Source organism: Schistocerca gregaria, chromosome 3 (assembly GCF_023897955.1).
Source record: "Schistocerca gregaria isolate iqSchGreg1 chromosome 3, iqSchGreg1.2, whole genome shotgun sequence".
In the NCBI taxonomy this organism is placed as follows: Eukaryota; Metazoa; Arthropoda; class Insecta; order Orthoptera; family Acrididae; genus Schistocerca; species Schistocerca gregaria.
The window spans coordinates 865,145,200-865,165,201 of record NC_064922.1 but is presented as its reverse complement, the minus strand read 5'-3'; the positions used below and the strand labels follow the sequence as shown (position 1 = coordinate 865,165,201).

At 45.2% G+C, this 20,002-nt stretch overlaps 1 protein-coding gene across 1 annotated transcript in view; it reads right to left on the bottom strand.

Annotated features, from left to right (window-relative positions):
• The window catches only part of LOC126355634 (uncharacterized), a 459,686-nt gene extending 449,360 nt beyond the window's left edge, over nucleotides 1–10,326 (bottom strand). Inside the window, exon 1 of the mRNA XM_050006000.1 lies at nucleotides 10,220–10,326. The gene's annotated coding sequence lies outside the window, so the exon portion shown is untranslated. The remainder of the gene's footprint in view (nucleotides 1–10,219) is intronic.
• Nucleotides 10,327–20,002: the final 9,676 nt, after the last annotated feature.

The window sequence follows — 20,002 nt, the reverse complement described above, 5'->3', positions numbered from 1 at the left end:
TTGTTGCGAAAGGTGGATATACACTGTACTAGTGCCGACATTGTGCATGCTCTGTTGCCTGTGTCTATGTGCCTGTGGTTCTGTCAGTCTGATCATGTGATGTATCTGACCCCAGGAATGTGTCAATAAAGTTTTCCCTTCCTGGGACAATGAATTCACGGTGTTCTTATTTCAATTTCCAGGAGTATACAATATAATATCATTAAATTAATTTGTAATAAGGTTGCACACTATAACGTCCAAAGTGTGCTCAACGTACCCACTTACTGCCTTCTGGCCAAGATATCCAGTTTGAAGGTGCCTTGGTGGTCAGGGAAGACATAAAACTTGAAGTGATACAAACGGTCCACAGTAATGTTCACTTAGTCCACAGCTGTCGTGACGTCTTCAATTATTACTAGAGGTTCGATGAAATCCCAGGTCACTATCCCCCACAGCACAATGCTGACCCCACGGGCCTGCTTCCGTGGCGCGGTGATTGTTTCTAGCAGCCATTCGACTCGATGACGGCGTATGTGGGTACGACCGTCGACTGAGCTTCACCCGACCAGGAAGCTCGACTCCATTGATCCGAAACCCAGCTTCGATCATCCTGCGACCACTGCAATCGTACCTGACGATGTCACTATGTAGGAACACGAAGGGGTCGTCTTCTGCAGGGCCCCAAGTTTAAGAACGTGCGCTGGACGGAGTGCTCCGAAACACTTGGCGCCTGCACTGACACTACACTCTTTCGTCAGACCTGCCACAGTTCGCTGCCTACTGTACTTTATGGAGTGGACGGGCCTTCGTCTGTGTTCTGTGCTGAAGTGTGGACGTGCAACACGTTGTCGCCTACGCGCGATTTCGCCGCCTTCAACCACTTTCTACAGACGCTCACGACACTAGCGAGCGAACAACCGATCAGTTCCGCTGTAGTCGAGGTGACCGCTCCCCATCGTCAGGCCATAACAATCTGTCGTTTGTCGAAGTAGCTTGTGTCAGGTGACATCTCCATATGCGGCCCGTATTCCCGCTAGAATTGTTCCATTTTTTCGCCCCCTACTCCGCCGTTTAGCGAAGCCGATCGGGAGCGCAGAGCCACGAGGTGTAAACAATACGCCAGTCGAGAGCAACGTAAAGAGCGCGGACCGTTTGGGCAGCCAGTCGCAGAAGTCAACGCAGTTAGACCTGCAAGAAGCAGCAAGCAGCAGCAGGCTCTGGGCACCACTTTGCTATATTGCTGCATGGAAGGATCTATAACTATGCGACGGTTTGTGTAAAATGTTTAGTGTGTCAGAAAAGCAATAAACCAGATAAAGAAACTGAGGGTAGGACATCATTATACAGCAAATCGCGCAGAGAGTACAACGAATATGTCGACGAAGAACGAAATCCAATAATTCTTGAACGGAAAGCCAGCTTTTCAAATGAAGTAAATTGCCACTCAGTAACACGTTTCGCTTGTAATATGGTGGCGAAGGAAGAAATAAGAGAAAATTGCTTCGTTTCGAAAATTACCATGCCAGTTTCGAGAGCTCGTGCTACTGGCATTATCTGATAAAAATATTTCACATTACTTGCAGGACACTGATCACGCTAGAAGAAATTCTTCGTAGGACAGTAAACAAAACGCTGGAAGTTCTCGAGGATACGTTAGATTTCATCTCTCTGAAGGACACAGCAACAAATCAAGGCATGTTCGATGCACTTGAAGTGCTTATGGGGAAGTTTGGTCTGCCGTGCGAACTACTAACTTACGTAGCAGCGGACGGTACTCCAGTTGTGACTGGAGAAATTAGTTGCTTAGGAAGGCGCGTCCAGAGAAAAATGAAGAATCATGATCTGGTTATTCCTACACACGGCCTCGTTCAACAAAAATATTTGTATTCCAAGAGCGTAAAACTGAATAACGTAATCAGCTTGAAAGTGAAAGTCACTAATTCTATTAGAGCGAAAGGATTCAATCGTCGCTTGTTCAAAGCATTTCTGGACGATAACGGTTGTGAATATGCAGATTTACCATATCACTGTGAGGTTCGCTGGCTGAGTCGTGCTAAAGTTCTGGAGCTCTTCAGTTGCACAAGAAATATCGTTACTCGCGGAAATGAAGAGAGAAAGTGTTCCTGAACTGTCGAATGATAGACTCATTTGTGGTTTAGCCCTTTGTCACTTCTAGGCAAGGATATTTTCGTCCATTACTATGACAACCTGAAGGCATTCAAGAGGAAACTGTTGCTCTGCGAAACGCAGCTGGGAGATTAGAAAGTCTCTTGCCATTGGAAACAGTCATCAGTAACAAAAGTTGGCGTTGTTGCAGATTTTGGACAGCATACAGGTGTTGCAAGGAAGTCATGCATTGAATTCGAAACAGGATTTACTGATATTTGGCGCTTGGAGACAAATTTAGGAAATTTTGCTGCTCTGTACTCTATGTACATTGAGCCTATAACCCACTTCTCTAAATGAAAATCATAGACCTTCAGTGCGATGCAGAACTGAAAGACAGAAATGGTTGAAATGGCTCTGAGCACTATGGGAATTAATATCTGAGGTCATCAGTCCCCTAGAACTTAGAACCACTTAAACCTAACTAACCTAAGGACATCACACACACCCATGCCCGAGGCAGGATTCGAACCTGCGACGGTAGGGGTCGCGCGGTTCCAGACTGTAGCGCCTAGAACCGCTCGGCCGCAACGGCCGGTTGAAAACAGACATCAGAGCAGAAAGGCTGTAGGTGACTTTACCGAGCATTCGTCACAGAAAGGGTACTCGAAACTTCATAGACATGCAACATAGATGCATGTTCTGTTCGGATTCGCGTACAGTTGTTTGCAGTACTTTTCTCTAATGAAATTGTAAAACACAACTGAGATGCTACATATCAGATTATTATCTGAACTGTGTTTTGAGACTGAGATGTGCTGCATCAATCACTTGCAGTATTGAAGCTCTTACACAGAGGAAAGTAAATAAATGTAGAAAGCTGCAGTACAAATCTAAGGTGGATTAATGTCGTATACTTTCGTTATTATTCAGTTTCCTTTTTTTGCCTTCCAGTATGTCATATTAATTTACTTTCGTATTTAGTATGTATTTACATTCATCTTCTCCTTCTTTGTTTACTGGCAATGTTTTCTTGCATTCGAAATTCCGTTTGGCATTAAAACTATTGTACTGAGTGTCTTCATTAAATGTAGAACATGTTTTATTACAATTGCCGTTCCCATTTACAGTTTCTTTAGTACACATACCCCAACGGCTCACCTGAGTATCGATTTACTTGTGACTGACCAATTGCAAATGCTGTTGAGTAATACTCCACAATATACCACGACAGGAGAACAAGCCAGCTTCACGTAGCTCTGCTAGGATATCACTGTCAAGCGAATAAGTGCTGCTCCACACTTACACTCAAAAGGAGCTGGAGCAGAGAACGGAGTCACACCGCTCCACCGCAGAGCGGTCGGCACCTGGAACCCTGGAGCGGTGCTGGCTCACTCCCTCCCGTCACAGTGCCTCGGCGGCGTTCACTCTCCCAATGGACAGTAGTTGTAATGTTTTGGCTCACCATTGTGTAAAGAACATTCAGAATATTCTCGCCATCCGAAGAACAGAAACCTGAACTTTCGTCCATACCCTCCAACGCCTTCGTCGGGAACAACTCACTATCATCATGTTGCTAGAGGCAGTTGTCGATGTCTGCGGTTCTAGTGATACCCCACTGCACGTAATTGACAATGGGGCCAATTTCTATACATGTAGTGTTTGAGCGTCAAGAGTTCGCTTCCACGCACCACTAAGTTATAGCCGTTGTACTATTTAAAGCAGCTGATGCAGTGTTTCGAGGATCCCACCTAGAGAAGATTCTTTTTCTTTTGCACGTACATGTTTCGCTGGCGTTACACCATCCTCAGCGACTTAAATTTTTCTTCTTAACAGCACATCTGGCTGTCCGTGTTGCTGCCTGCCTTGTTCTGTACAGCTGGGGCCTTGAAACAGCTTGCCATCTGCAGTTTTGTTGTTGCTCAAAGTCTTTTTCAGGTTATCACGACTCTATAAACTGTACTCACTACAGCTACTGTTCCAGTAATTACGACACTTCGAGTTTTCATAGTGAGAATGTCATTATCATTAACGATAAAATCACAGAGGAGAAAATGTGTTAAAATACGAGGTCTACAGAAATGGCAGGCAGCAACATGGACAGAAGAATTTACTGTTAAGTACAATAAAGCGAGACCCATTGACGATGGAGTAACATTACCGAAAGTATGTGACTAAAATTCAGTGCAACAAGAAAGTGTTTTCTCAAGGCGAGAGCCTTCCAAAATACACTCCTGGAAATGGAAAAAAGAACACATTGACACCGGTGTGTCAGATCCACCATACTTGCTCCGGACACTGCGAGAGGGCTGTACAAGCAATGATCACACGCACGGCACAGCGGACACACCAGGAACCGCGGTGTTGGCCGTCGAATGGCGCTAGCTGCGCAGCATTTGTGCACCGCAGCCGTCAGTGTCAGCCAGTTTGCTGTGGCATACGGAGCTCCATCGCAGTCTTTAACACTGGTAGCATGCCGCGACAGCGTGGACGTGAACCGTATGTGCAGTTGACGGTCTTTGAGCGAGGGCGTATAGTGGGCATGCGGGAGGCCGGGTGGAGGTACCGCCGAATTGCTCAACACGTGGGGCGTGAGGTCTCCGCAGTACATCGATGTTGTCGCCAGTGGTCGGCGGAAGGTGCACGTGCCCGTCGACCTGGGACCGGAGCGCAGCGACGCACGGATGCACGCCAAGACCGTAGGACCTTAGCAGTGCCGTAGGGGACCGCACCGCCACTTCCCAGCAAATTAGGGACACTGTTGCTCCTGGGGTATCGGCGAGGACCATTCGCAACCGTCTCCATGAAGCTGGGCTACGGTCCCGCACACCGTTAGGCCGTCTTCCGCTCACGCCCCAACATCGTGCAGCCCGCCTCCAGTGGTGTCGCGACAGGCGTGAATGGAGGGACGAATGGAGACGTGTCGTCTTCAGCGATGAGAGTCGCTTCTGCCTTGGTGCCAATGATGGTCGTATACGTGTTTGGCGCCGTGCTGGTGAGCGCCACAATCAGGACTGCATACGACCGAGGCACACAGGGCCAACACTCGGTATCATGGTGTGGGGAGCGATCTCCTACACTGGCCGTACACCTCTGGTGATCGTCGAGGGAACACTGAATAGTGCACGGTACATCCAAACCGTCATCGAACCCATCGTTCTACCATTCCTAGACCGGCAAGGGAACTTGCTGTTCCAACAGGACAATGCACGTCCGCATGTATCCCGTGCCACCCAACGTGCTCTAGAAGGTGTAAGTCAACTACCCTGGCCAGCAAGATCTCCGGATCTGTCCCCCATTGAGCATGTTTGGGACTGGATGAAGCGTCGTCTCACGCGGTCTGCACGTCCAGCACGAACGCTGGTCCAACTGAGGCGCCAGGTGGAAATGGCATGGCAAGCCGTTCCACAGGACTACATCCAGCATCTCTACGATCGTCTCCATGGGAGAATAGCAGCCTGCATTGCTGCGGAAGGTGGATATACACTGTACTAGTGCCGACATTGTGCATGCTCTGTTGCCTGTGGCTATGTGCCTGTGGTTCTGTCAGTGTGATCATGTGATGTATCTGACCCCAGGAATGTGTCAATATAGTTTCCCCTTCCTGGGACAATGAATTCACGGTGTTCTTATTTCAATTTCCAGGAGTGTATTTACCACAGTGAAATTTACAGAACTGTCTACATCCCAACGGGTTTCCACTAACATCGCAAGGGGATGTGTGCCATCACAAAAGTAGTCACTTGTTCCTTATGAGGATGATAAGAATTATCGTCGAAACTCCAAGTTTTCGGTCGGCCTTGTGGCCAAGCGGTTCTAGGTGCTTCAGTCCGGAACCGTGCGACTGCTATGGTCGCAGGTTCGAATCCTGCCTCGGGCATGGATGTGTGTGATGTCCTCAGGTTAGTTAGGTTTAAATAGTTCTGAGTTCTAGGGGACTGATGACCTCAGATGTTAAGCCCCATAGTGCTCAGAACCATTCACGTTTTCATTCTATTTTGACACTTCCAGAATTCCAGTAACATTTTACAAAAGGTTGTCGCAGCGAGAAAGTTTTGCCACCAAACCAGAGGTATGGATTGCAAGAAACTGATCACCATGCCGGAGAGGGCGCTGGTGCAGGGCAGCACGAGGTACAGTATTCTAGCTGCCGTATGCAACGAGCACAGGGGATACCGTCCTAGGCTTTTATGCTATACAGTACACACTTTTCCACTGACTCGCGTTTTAACATTAATATTCAGTATGGACAGGCGTGTTTCACCACCAAGACGTCTTTCTTAGGACTTTTGTTTTACAACATTTGATGTGTCTCCGATGTCTTTGTTGCTGTGGAGGTTTCAGTGCTGTCAGGCAGTAGAATTTCGTTGGTTGTCTGTTGAGAGTAAACTTTCCGAAGTATATTTCTATTATAAGGCCAGTAGCACTGTGTAAAATTACTTTGCGTGTGATATTTTATAAAAAAAATGTTACATAAAATCATCATTGATGACTGGGTACGTCCACAATATCATTTATGAAACTTAGAAAACATGTCTAAAATTTATAAAAATTTGTAAAAGGTGTTTGACAATGTAATGCAGGCTTTGCACTTACAGAGAGTTTTCTTTGTACTGGAATAGCTAGAACTGCAGTTACAGCAAATGCAATCCGATGGAACAGTGTACGAGTATATCGAAATATCAGAGTAGATATCGACATAAAAACTTTGCTGAACGGAAAACTGAGATGTTTACAAAATTTGTAAGAAGATGTGCTACTTTGTCGAGTTCCCTACAAAGGAAATAAATTTAAGTTCCGGCTTTGTTCCTCACATGGCTCTACTGAGAGGACGTGTTTATTGTTACGGAGTAAAGTCAAGTACTGGCACGCCAGTTGGGAAGGAGAGAGCAGAGAGAGCTGTGAAGAAGACGTCAGCCAATTACACACTGACTCACCCCTCTCCAGGACGACAGCGCGATGGCAGCGGCCTCTATGTGAAGGGGATATCCCCGCTGCGCCCGAGTAGCCACGGCGCAGTTCTACGAGAAGATTCAAGACCAGCGATCTCAACAGAAGCGTCAAAGCTCATTACTTTGCTCGTACATTCTATGTAGCTCAAGCTTGAAATTGTTATACTGACGAAACTCGATTATTTTGTCTGTCGCCCTTTGTTGGCGACACATCTTTTTAACACAAAGTTAAGTATTGTCACTTACTTTTTGTAATAAAACTCATTAATACGATTTGTTTGAATGTTGTCTACCGATCCGAGAAAGCAGGCTTCCTCGACACCCCAAATTCGATGACTAGGGAGGATTCAAAATTTATCATTTGCTTTTTTTTCAGAAGGCAGTTTAAAACATCATTTCCTTGGGGCCAGTGTTCCACTTCAATGCGGGGTCAGCCTTGTTCCTACTGGTTTGGCAGTGTTAGTTGCAGAGGGTGGCCAGATGCCCTTCGTGTCGCCACCCCGAACGCCCCATGATGGAATTAGTGTACCCCAGCTGTCCGCATATAGTGTAAGCCACGGAATAATAGTTACGTTTTTCAAATGTCTGTGATTCGTGTAACTGAGGCGGAGAGTGGTGACCAGCCTGGTATTCGCCTAGTGGGATGTCGAGAACCGCCTAAAAACCACTTCCAGGCTGAGAAATTCCACTCTGCAGCGGAGTGTGCGCTGATATGAAACTTCCTGGCAGATCAAAACTGTGTGCCCGACCGAGACTCGAACTCGGGACCTTTGCCTTTCGCGGGCAAGTTCTTTACCATCTGAACTACCGGAAGCACGACTCACGCCCGGTACTCACAGCTTTACTTCTGCCAGTATCTCGTCTTCTACCTTACATTCTGGAAACATCCTCCAGGCTGTGGCTAAGCCATGTCTCCGCAGTATCCTTTCCTTTAGGGGTGCTAGTCCTGCAAGGTTCGCAGGAGAGTTTCTGTAAAGTTTGTAAGGTAGGAGACGAGATACTGGCAGAGGTAAGGCTGCGAGTACCGGGCGTGAGTCGTGCTTCGGTAGCTCAGATGGTAGAGCACTTGCCCGCGAAAGGCAAAGGTCCCGAGTTCGAGTCTCTGTCGGGCACACAGATTTAATCTGCCAGGAAGTTTCACTTCCAGGCTCGTTGACATACCGGCCCTCATCGTTAATCTGCCAGGTGGATTCGATCTGGGCCAGCGCGTACGCGAGTCCAGGAAGCAGCGCATTAGTGCTCTCGGCTACCCTGGTGGGTTTAAGAAGGCAATGTAAATAAAAATAAGAAAATAATAAAATATTGGCTACAATTGAGATATAAAAAGTCCATAAAATCGCAAACACACACACACACACACACACACAGCAGTTGTAAAACTTGCATCAAAAAAATAAAATAAAAGGTTGAAAAAAAACAGAAGTAGTACAGAAGATACACGGAGCTGCTAATCGCTGGAATAATAATTATTTCATTCTGTTTATGTACCGGCAATTTTTTTGATCTACATTATATGTACATTGCCAAGGTATGAATGTACCTACAACTTGCAATGTTCACTTGCCATTATCTTTGTGTGTAAGTATTTTATTCTGTAATCTATTGTATCTCTTAACAAAGATCGCGATGTAGCAAATTTCGTTCACTTACGACTAAATTTCCGTTATTTTCGCCAGTAGCACAACCCTAACGTATAGCTACACATAGTCCAGAAAACACTGTTTCTATTAACATCTCCATCTGACGGTTAGTCATCAGATGATCAAAACGACTCGCAAAACGATTTAGATGAGGTATCTGTATGGTGCGAAAAGTGGCAATTGACCCTGAATAAGGGAAAGTGTGAAGTTATTCTCATGAGTACTAAAAGAAATCAGCTAAATTTCGATTACGCGATAAGTCACAAATCTGAAGGCTGTAAATGCAACTACATACTTTGGGATTACAATTAGAAATAACCTAAATTGGAACGATCACATAGATAATATTGTGGGTAGAGCAAACCAAAGACTGCGATTTATTGGCAGAACACGTAGAGGGTACAACAAGTCTACTGAAGAGGCTGCTTACACCACGCTTGTCAGCCCTATTTTGGTGTATTGGTGTGCGGTGTGGGTTCCGCATCATCGAAAAAGTACAAAGAAGGGCAGCTCGTTTTGTATTATCGCGAAATACGGGAGATAGTAACACAGACATGATACGTGAATTGGAGTGGCAATGATTAAAACAAAGGCATTTTTCGTTGCGACAGGATCTTCTCATAAAATTTCAATCACCAGTTTTCTCCTCCGATTGCAAAAACATTCTGTTGGCACCCTCCTACATAGGGAGAAATGATCATCACGATAAAATAAGAGAAATCGGGGCTCGCACAGAAACATTTAAGTGATCGTTTTACCCGCGTGCTGTCAGAGAGTACAACGGTAGAGAGACAAGACGAAGGTGGTTCATTGAACCCTCTGCCCCAAGTGGCCGAGCGGTTCTAGGCGCTACAGTCTGGAACCACGCGACCGCTACGACCACAGGTTCGACTCCTGCCTCGGGCATGGATGTGTGTGATGTCCTTAGATTAGTTAGGTTTAAGTAGTTCTAAGCTCTAAGGGACTGATGACCTCAGAAGTAAAGTTCCATAGTGCTTAGAGCCATTTGAACCATTACGAACAGTCTGCCAGGCACTTTATTGTGAATAGCACAGTAATCAAGTAGATGTACAAGTAGATATGGATGTAGATGTTAGGCTGCACTGACTCGGAAACTAGACAATGATACAGTAAATCGTATCGAACTCAAATAACGACAGGTTACACAGCATACCTTCATAAACAACCCGGTTAGGGGTGGCCAATCAGCAATGCATTTAAGTCTCCATGCTGAAAGCTCGGGTCCGCGAGTAGACACTAAGAAATTGGAAAAGGTTCACGACACTCGTGTGGTCACCACTCAAAATAGACGGCTCATAGCCATTTCGGTCTCTCGTGACTATACAAATTGCGTTGGGTTAAAATGTGGTGCACAGTGATTTACACGCCACACGTATCACAGACTGGAAGGCCGTGTCGCAGGAGTTGCGAAGCCGTGCGCCAGGGTGCAGAAGCGGCCTCAGGGAGGGAGGCACAGAGGAATCTCGGCTGGCGGCTTCCCGCAACGCGTGGCAGAGGCGCGCGGCAGGGGGAGCTTACCGCGGCGTCGGCTGCCCGCTGCTGACAGGTGAACGAGGAGCTGCGGCCGCCGAGGTGGCCAACTGGGCACTCGCTGAGCCACTCGGACCGCGTCTGCCGCCCGCCACGGCACGGGGGACACAGGATGCGTCGGGCCTCCAGCCCCGGCCCCCACCACCGCCGCCAGCCTGAGGCAGTGTGGCGACTCGTGACGCGTGTAAATCACGCGTGGAGCGGCGTGCGTGCTGTGCGTCGCCTCGCCTCGCCTCGCCTCGCCTCACCTCGCCGTGACGTCTCCGCCACGTCACGGGTTGGTGCCGTTCGGGCCCGTCACTCCCCGCTAGCCGCCGCACAACTGGAGCCGTCTGACGGCGCGGGGGTCGAACCCGGGCCGCTGACAACGCATTTACCACCTGCGTCTGGATCCGTGCTCTACAAACCACCATCAAATACTAGGCAGAAGGAACTTCCCACTGTGCCAGTTACGAGGGCTTCTTCCCGTTGCATTCAGGTATACAGGGTGTTACAAACTGGTACGGCCAAGCTTTCAGGAAACATTCCTCACACACAAAGAAAGAAAATATGTTATGTGGACATGTGTCCGGAAACGTTCACTTTCCATGTTAGAGCTCATTTTATTACTTCTCTTCATATCACATTAATCGTGGAATGGAAACACACAGCAACAGAACGTACCAGCGTGACTTCAAACACTATGTTACAGGAAATGTTCAAAATGTCCTCGTTAGCGAAGATACATGCATCCATCCTCCGTCGCATGGAATCCCTGATGCGCTGATGCACCCCTGGAGCATGGCGTATTGTATCACAGCCGTCCACAATACGAGCACGAAGAGTCTCTACATTTGGTACAGGGGTTGCGTAGTCAAGAGCTTTCAAATGCCCCCATAAATGAAAGTCAAGACGGTTGAGGTCAGGAGAGCGTGGAGGCCATGGAATTGGTCCGCCTCTACCAATCCATGTGTCGTTGGGAAGCGTACGAACACTTCGACTGAAATGTGCAGGAGCTCCATCGTGCATGAACCACATGTTCTGTTGTACTTGTAAAGGCACATGTCCTAGCAGCACAGGTAGAGTATCCCGTATGAAATCATGATAACGTGCTCCATTGAGCGTAGGTGGAAGAACATTGAGCCCAATCAAGACATCACCAACAATGCCTGCCCAAACGTTCAAAGAAAATCTGTGTTAATGGCGTTATTGCACAATTGCGTGCGGATTCTCGTCAGCCCACACATGTTGATTGTGAAAATTTACAATTGGATCACGTTGGAATGATTCCTCGTCCGTAAAGAGAAAATTTGCACTGAAATGAGGATTGACACATTGTTGGATGAACCATTCACAGAAGTATACCCGTGGAGGCCAATCAGCTGCTGTTAGTGCCTGCACACGCTGCACATGGTACGGAAGCAACTGGTTCTCACGTAGCACTCTCCATACAATGACGTGGTCAACGTTACCTTGTACAGCAGCAACTTCTCTGACGCTGACATTAGCGTTATCGTCAACTGCACGAAGAATTGCCTCGTCCATTGCAGGTGTCCTAGACGTTCTAGGTCTTCCCCAGTCGCGAGTCATAGGCTGGAATGTTCCGTGCTCCCTAAGACGCCGATCAATTGCTTCGAACGTCTTCCTGCCGGACACCTTCGTTCTGGAAATCTGTCTCGATACAAACATACCGCGCCACGGCTATTGCCCCGTGCTAATCCATACATCAAATGGGCATCTGCCAACTCCGCATTTGTAAACTTTGCACTGACTGCAAAACCACGTTCGTGATGAACACTAACCTGTTGATGCTACGTACTGATGTGCTTGATGCTAGTACTGTAGAGCAATGAGTCGCATGTCAGCACAAGCACCGAAGTCAACATTACCTTCCTTCAATTGGGCCAACTGGCGGTGAATCGAGGAAGTACAGTACATACTGACGAAACTAAAATGAGCTCTAACATGGAAATTAAGCGTTTCCGGACACATGTCCACATAACATCTTTTCTTTATTTGTGTGTGAGGAATGTTTCCTGAAAGTTCGGCCGTATCTTTTTCTAAGGACGATTGCTTAAACGTCACTATTTGTGTGGAAATTAGTCCGACACTATCTTCACTGTCCATACAGGATCCATACGTAGCGGATTGTACACTGAGGCTACAAACGTCGTGGGATAGCAATATGGACCGATGTACACTACTGGCCATTAAAATTGCTACACCACGAAGATGACGTGCTACAGACGCGAAATTAACCGACAACAAGAAGATACCGTGATGTGTAAATGATTAGCTTTTCAGAACATTCACACAAGGTTGGCGCCGGTGGCGACACCCACAACGTGCTGACATGAGGAAAGTTTCCATCCGATTTCTCATACACGAACAGCAGTTACCGGCGTTGCCTTGTGAATCGTTGTTGTGATGCCTCGTGTAAGGAGGAGAAATGCGTACCATCACGTTTCCGACTTTGATAAAGGTCGGATTGTAGCCTATCGCGATTGCGGTTTATCGTATCTAGACATTGCTGCTCGCGTTAATCGAAATCCAATGACTGTTAGCAGAATATGGAATCGGTGGATTCAGGAGAATAATACGGAACGCCGTGCTGGATCCCAACGATCTCGTATCACTAGCAGTCGAGATGACAGGCATCTTATCTGAATGGCTGTAATGGATCGTAGAGCCACGTCTCGATCCCTGACTTAACAAAAGGGGACATTTGCAAGACAACAACCATCTGCACGAACAGTTCGACGACGTTTGCACCACCTTGGACTATCAGCTCGGAGACCGTAGCTGCGGTTACCCTTGACGCTGCATCACAGAAAGGAGCGCCTGCAATGGTGTACTCAACGACGAAACTGGGTGCACGAATGGCAAAACGTCGTATTTGCAGAGTAATCCAAGTTCTGTTTACAGCATTATGATGGTCGCATCCGCGTACGGCGACATCGCTGTGAACGCACATTGGAAGCATGTATTGGTCATTGCCATACTGGCGTATCAAACGGCTTAATGGTATGGGGTGCCATTGGTTACACGTCTCGGTCACCTCTTGCTAACATTGACGGCACTTTGAACACTGGACGCTACATTTCAGATGTGTTACGACCCGCGGCTCTACCCTTCATTCGATCCCTGCGAAACCCTACATTTCAGCAGGATAATGCACGACCACATGTTGCAAGTGCTGTACTGGCCTTTCTGGATACAGAAAATGTTCGACTGCTGCCCTGGCCAGCACGTTCTCCAGATCTCTCACCAACCGAAAACGTCTGGTGAATGATGGCCGAGCAACTGGCTCGTTACAATACGCCAGTCACTACTCTTGATGAAGAGTGATATCGTGTTGAAGCTGCATGGGCAGCTGTACCTGTACACGCCATCCAAGCTCTGTTTGACTCAATGCCCAGGCGTATCAAGGCCGTTATTACGGCCGGAGGTGGTTGTTCCGGATACTGATTTCTGTGGCTCTATGCACCCAAATTGAGTGAAAATGTAATCACATGCCAGTTCTAGTATAATATATTTGTCCTATGAATACCCGTTTATCATCTGCAGTTCTTCATAGTGTAGCAATTTTAATGGTCAGTATTGTAGATGGTGGCAGTTTCTCTTACATAAGGTATAAAACAGCATTGCACTGGCGGAGCTGTCATTTGTGCTCGTACTCAGGTCAATCATATGAAAACGTTTCCGACGTCAGTACGGCCTCATGACCGGAATTAACACATTTTCCACCCATCATGTTAGTTGGAGCTAGACGCGTGTGACATTCAATTTCCGAAATCGTTAGACTTTTTTACACTTGCTGCCAATTATTTAATGACTCACGCTCTAATTGCTTATGGTGGGTCTGTGTAACTGGGCTTGGGGTCCGAGGTAGCTACAGTATGTAGTGCCACCTTGGCTCCCGCCTCCACTCGCGCTGTTGCCCGTGTCCCGCCACGTGGAGGCGGGCTCTTGTTTCTTTGTTTTTGTTTTCTTTTTTCTGCAGCCCTTTTAAACTTCACAAATAAACCAAAAACCACGAAACAAATTACAAACTAATTACTACAGGAATGAGAGGAGAAGAAAGAAAGGAGAAGAGAAAGAGACTCCCATCACCGTACGTGAGCGACAGTGAGGGTCTTGGGAAAGCTTCAAGTCCATGACAACCGGTCACAACTTCCAATTTCTTACTAACCTAACCTACTATTCTCTAAACTACAGCTACCAACTACCACTAGCTTAAGTAACTAAACTATAGGGTAAGGTGGGATAAATCCGACCGGGTGGGTAAACCAAACCGCCCACTATTTATGAGAAACGGCAAAGCGGAGCGTTTCCCATTAGTATTACCATATAGAGCATTCGAAATTAAGAAAATGTCACCTTGACAGCTTGGCCTCATTTGGCATTTAGACACTCAAGAGACAACAACTGTGTTTTCGATTGTTTCAATTTAATTTTTGTGCAAATTGCATCACTAGATTTACCTCATTAAATAAAACGATCGCAAAACAAACGGTAAGTGATTTTATAGTGCAATTAGTGACCTATTCAGTGTATGTATCGTTTTTGTTGGAAATTTCGTGTAAATTGTTTCTATGTGTGATAAATGAAAAATGGCATGGTGAGGTACATCCGACAACTAAATGGTGGGATAAATCCGCCCGCTAAATGGTGGGGTAAACCTGATCGCATATTTTTTATCGTTTATGTGCGTGGAACTATTTATATATGGAAGCTGAATTTTTCTTTGTTTTTAGGTAAATGGTATAAAATTACAAACGAAAAACGACAAAACGCAATGAAAACGATATTCGCTGAGCAGTTGCTGCAATGCAAATAATGTCTTCACAAGCTGTCACTCGTGATTTTAACATTCCGAGATCGAAATTGCTGTTGCACCGCCGTGCAATGAAATCATCTTTTCTCAATTAAAATTTACATTCATTTAACTTTCAGTACATTTAGTACTCTAAACATTGTTTTTAATACATTCTGTTCATTTATGTAAAAAACATAATTGCTTATAATTATTTCCCAAAAAAAACCGTTCATTTGGAACTACTTCTGTGCAAAATCAGCCAAACAAATAGGGGGTCGGATTTATCCCACCATTATTGGAAATGGCAAAAACGGACGTTTCTTAAAATACGGATATCTCAAAATCTATTGATGGTATAACAAAAATGTTTTGCAAACGGTTGCACCTTTATATTACCTATAGTTTAACGTATATAACGTTAAGATCCGACCTCGGATAAGCGTTTTATAGCCACAAGAAATTACTAGGTCGGATTTACCCCACCTTACACTATACAGACAATTTTCATGAGTTGGGCAGTTTGCAATTACTTACATTACATGACATTCACTCTTTAATTGCTCTGCTCCAAATTTCTCCCCACGGACAATGCACTGGCCTACGGCCTTCACTTAACGACCGAGAGCAGTTGCGTTTGTCACTGCTAACAGGCAAGCAATACTGGGTGAAAAAACGGCAGAAATCAATGTGCGACGTATGACGGACGTATCCGTTAGGACAGTGTGGCGAAAATTGGCGTCAATGGGCTACGGCAGCAGACGATCGACTCGAGTGCCTTTGCTAACAGCACAACATCGCCTGCAGCGCATCTCCTCGGCTCGTAATCATATCGGATGGACCCTAGACAACTGGAAAACCGTAGCCTGGTCAGATGAGTGCCGATCTCAGTAGCCGGCCGTGGTGGCCGAGCGGTTCTAGGCGCTCAGTCCGGAAGCGTGCGACTGCTACGGTCGCAGGTTCGAATCCTGCCTCGGGCAAGGACGTGTGTGATGTCCTTAGGTTAGTTAGGTTTAAGTAGTTATAAATTCTATGGGACTGGTGACCTCCAATGTTAAGTCCATAGTGCTCAGAGCCATTTGAACCGATCTGATTTGGTAACATCAGATGGTAGGGCTCTAGCGTGATACAGACCCCATGAAGTCATGGACCCCACTGTTAACAAGGCAGTATGCAAGCTGTCGCTGGCTCCATAATGCTGTGGAATGTCCTTATTTGGAGCGGACTGCGTCCTCTTGTCCATCTGAACCGATCCATGAGTATACATGGCTATTTTCAGCCATTCATGGGCATCATTTTCCCAAACCATGGCAGCAGGCAGTAACAGTGGAAAGAAGCCTGCTGACTCATCCTCGGAACGGCGTCAAACTTCACCATGGCAGCCAGTGGTTCCAAATGGTTCACTAACAGGCCTTGATGGGGCAACTCATGTACTGTCAAAACGAAGTTCGTTTATCCTACATGTTAAATATTTTTAATGCTTCTTAACTGTCAATAGCTGTTGAACAAGCTAAATTTAGTGTGTGTTTATTTTCCTTTCTTGACAACGTTCTTTTAACTAAGAAATTTTACATTGTTATTCGACATATAACCCATTGGTTAGTAATGATATCATTTTGTCAGAAGTGGGAGGAGCCTCCATTATACATAGTAAAACGTGCGCTGGTTTCTCCAGTAGTGATTTAGCACCAGAAGTAGGTTCTTACTCATTGGTAAGTCATAGTTTTATAGCTTTATAACTTTATGTATTTCCTTTAATGTATGTAGCCCTCTAATTAAAGCTTTGTATACGACTTGTAGGTCTGAAGATGACCACAGTAGTGGTCGAAACTGGTCACTGCAATAAATAAATTGTGATCAAGACTGTTTTTGATAGTAAATATTTGTAACACATCGATCACTGTTCACTCCCACAACGTATTCAAAAATCTGTCAAAAATTTCGCTTAATACCCGCTACGATTTTTCTTTCGGTAATAGAAGTAGTTGTGATTCTGACTGAAATACTTTTCGGAAGTCAAGAAATAATGCAGCTACGTAACTGCCTTGATACATCATGAGGTGAGATCGACTCACACTTTACTCAAAGGAGCGAGGCATAACGGTACATCAAACCACTCCACAACGCATTTCAACGTCGGCATTTACAAATGTCATCAGCGGAGCGACACGATGGAGGTAGGGGGTGGGGGTGGGGGAGGGGGGGAGGGGTGAGGGGGGGAGGGGGAGGGGGGGCGCCGTCGTCTGCTAAAGTAGAAAACTCATCTGTTCTCGCCACACTCCCTCAGGTTACAGCAGTGACTCACAGTAATGGCTTTTGTGCATTTACATCTTCGTAGTCTTTATTTTACTGTTTCCTTAGTTTTATTGGAAAACTGAAAATGTTCCAGGATTATTTGGATATATTTTCCATGAGTTTCTGTCTTTAATTCCAATCATCGAGCACATACAACTATTACCGATTTCGGTACCTAACGACGGTCTTCAGATGTGGAAGAAAAGAAGAACGAAAAATACAACTGCTGGACAACATACGCCTTATAAACAAATTATAAAGGAATGAAAAGGAGCCGTTTCATTTACAGAGAAAACACGAGCTTGAAATTGTGACGTAATATATTGTAACGTACCTGTTGGAAAAACAGTTGCTGGACTAATCTATGGAACATCGTTTTGTAAATTTAATTTGGTACATTATTACGTGAATTTAACTTGTGCCGCCACTTGAATGAATCTACGACTTAATTACACTGGACATTTGCTTCAAGATGAACAGTGAATAGGCTTCAAGTCAGGAAAAATAATGAAATCTTGGTTTACATTGGCGACGTATTGATTAATTCTGGAGGAGAATCAGTTTCTGGAAAAAAACGCTCTTGAAATATACTAACAATAATACACATGTGATCTAAGCTCTGTTAGAAAACACTCGATAAGAACTGAATAATTCCGGGTGAGTTATAAAACATCAGGAATGCGTTGTAGTGTATACTTATGCTTCTGATATTTAATAGGTTGCCTAGGTAGCCCCAACCTCGTTGTTAACCAAAAAAAAACCTTTACCTACTATGGAGTGTTGGCATAGAAATATTACTGCTAAATTGCATGGAAATGGACATACGACTAATGAGGTAATTTGAAAACCGAAAGATGAATTACACCAACATACATTCGGACTGGAGAATTAAGATATTCAATAAATCAAGACGGAAACGAGATCTAAATTACGTCAGAGATACTAGCCTCGATCGTCGCATATTGTAACATAAAATTACTTTGAAATTTATCGGAAAATTTATGCAGAATTTCAATTAAGTAACAAATAGCACCAACTACGTCCTGTGAAAAGTTTCTTCCTAAGTTGGGACCCACTGTATATCAATAGTAACCACGTGGCTTTCTCCTACAAAGAAATACCGATAAAAGATGAAAATCACGACAAGGAAAGACCACGAAATCAGACTTTAGCGCACGAGGTTTAATAAAGGAAAACTGATTCAGGGATTAGTATTGAATACTAAACTTACAATCTCGCAAACAAACACGTGGTGACGGCTATTCACCTAGTGGACAAAAAATTTCGATCAGATTTCCACAAATGCAATAGCCCATTTTTAATATGACTATCGAATGTCGAAACAACATGCACTTTTCAGACCAGTTACCCGATTTATTCAGGAAACTAATCACACTCATAGACCCACGTAGCCTTATGCCCCTCAACTGCAAAGTTCTAGAGCACAAAGAACCGCGAAAGTACTCTCAATTCCCACATGTGCGAAGTATCCCGAACTCGACTATAAAGTCTGAAACCTGCCACGAAATGAACTGGGGACTCAGTTAAGCTGTACTTTCATGCAAACAAAATTACAACACTAACCGCTAAAACTGGATGTTACCTCTTCCATGATTCCCAGGGCAGTGAGGCTACCCGCTACACTCCCAGAGGGAAACCGGCGTATAGACAACACGTGCGTTCTACCTGCGCCGCGTTCAGCATAAAGCGACGGACCATAGTTTCCAGTTGTCTGTCTCACACAAAAATGTTCTCCTTTGCGTTACGCGAAAGTTAGCTAAACTGCACCGGCCGGAGTGACCGAGCGGTTCTAGGCGCTACAGTCCGGAACCACGCGGTCGCTACGGTCGCAGGTTCGAATCCTGCCTGGGCATGGATGTGTGTGATGTCCTTAGGTTAGTTAGGTTTATGTAGTTCTAAGTTCTAGGGGACTGATGACCTCAAAACTTAAGTCCCATAGTGCTCAGAGCCATTTGAACCATTTTTTGAGCTGAACTGACACAATATTCAGAGACACCTTACCCCGAGCCCATGACACAGTCACTGCAGGAGACAACCATAGGGATGGAACAAGGAAAAACATAGTATGACAACACTAATACAGGATGATTGCTTTACCGTATTAAATTACATTCGTAGTAACTATATAGCTAACGTGTAAAATAATGAAGATAGGAAATACAGTTAGGATGTGGCAGTTTAGTACAGAAATATAACTATACTTGCCACATATATCACGCAATTGATCCTCTTTGTCATGGTTTGAATTTATAGGAACGCCAACACCTAAGCGATGTTGTTACCAGACGTAAAAGTGGAACTCACCCCTGAAAGACAATGAAGTGCCTTTATAGAGACATCTACATCTACTGAAGCGAAACAAGAGCTGTATCGTGTGTAAGATACAGAGGCGAGCAAGTGTGCCGGAACTTATCTGCAAGCAGCGGCACGTCACCTTAACGCGTCCGCGTGTAGCGTACATGTATTAACCCATAATTAAATATGAAATTAAAAGTCAAAATTTTATATTCATACTCTGTCAACGTATATTTCATTGTAATAATGTTTTAAACATCAAGATTTAAAGTAATTAAATCAACAGTTTTCGTAAAAATGAAGTTTTAAGAAAAAAATAAGTGGCGCTAAATAATAAAGCTAGAAAGCCATAATTTGGTCAGAAT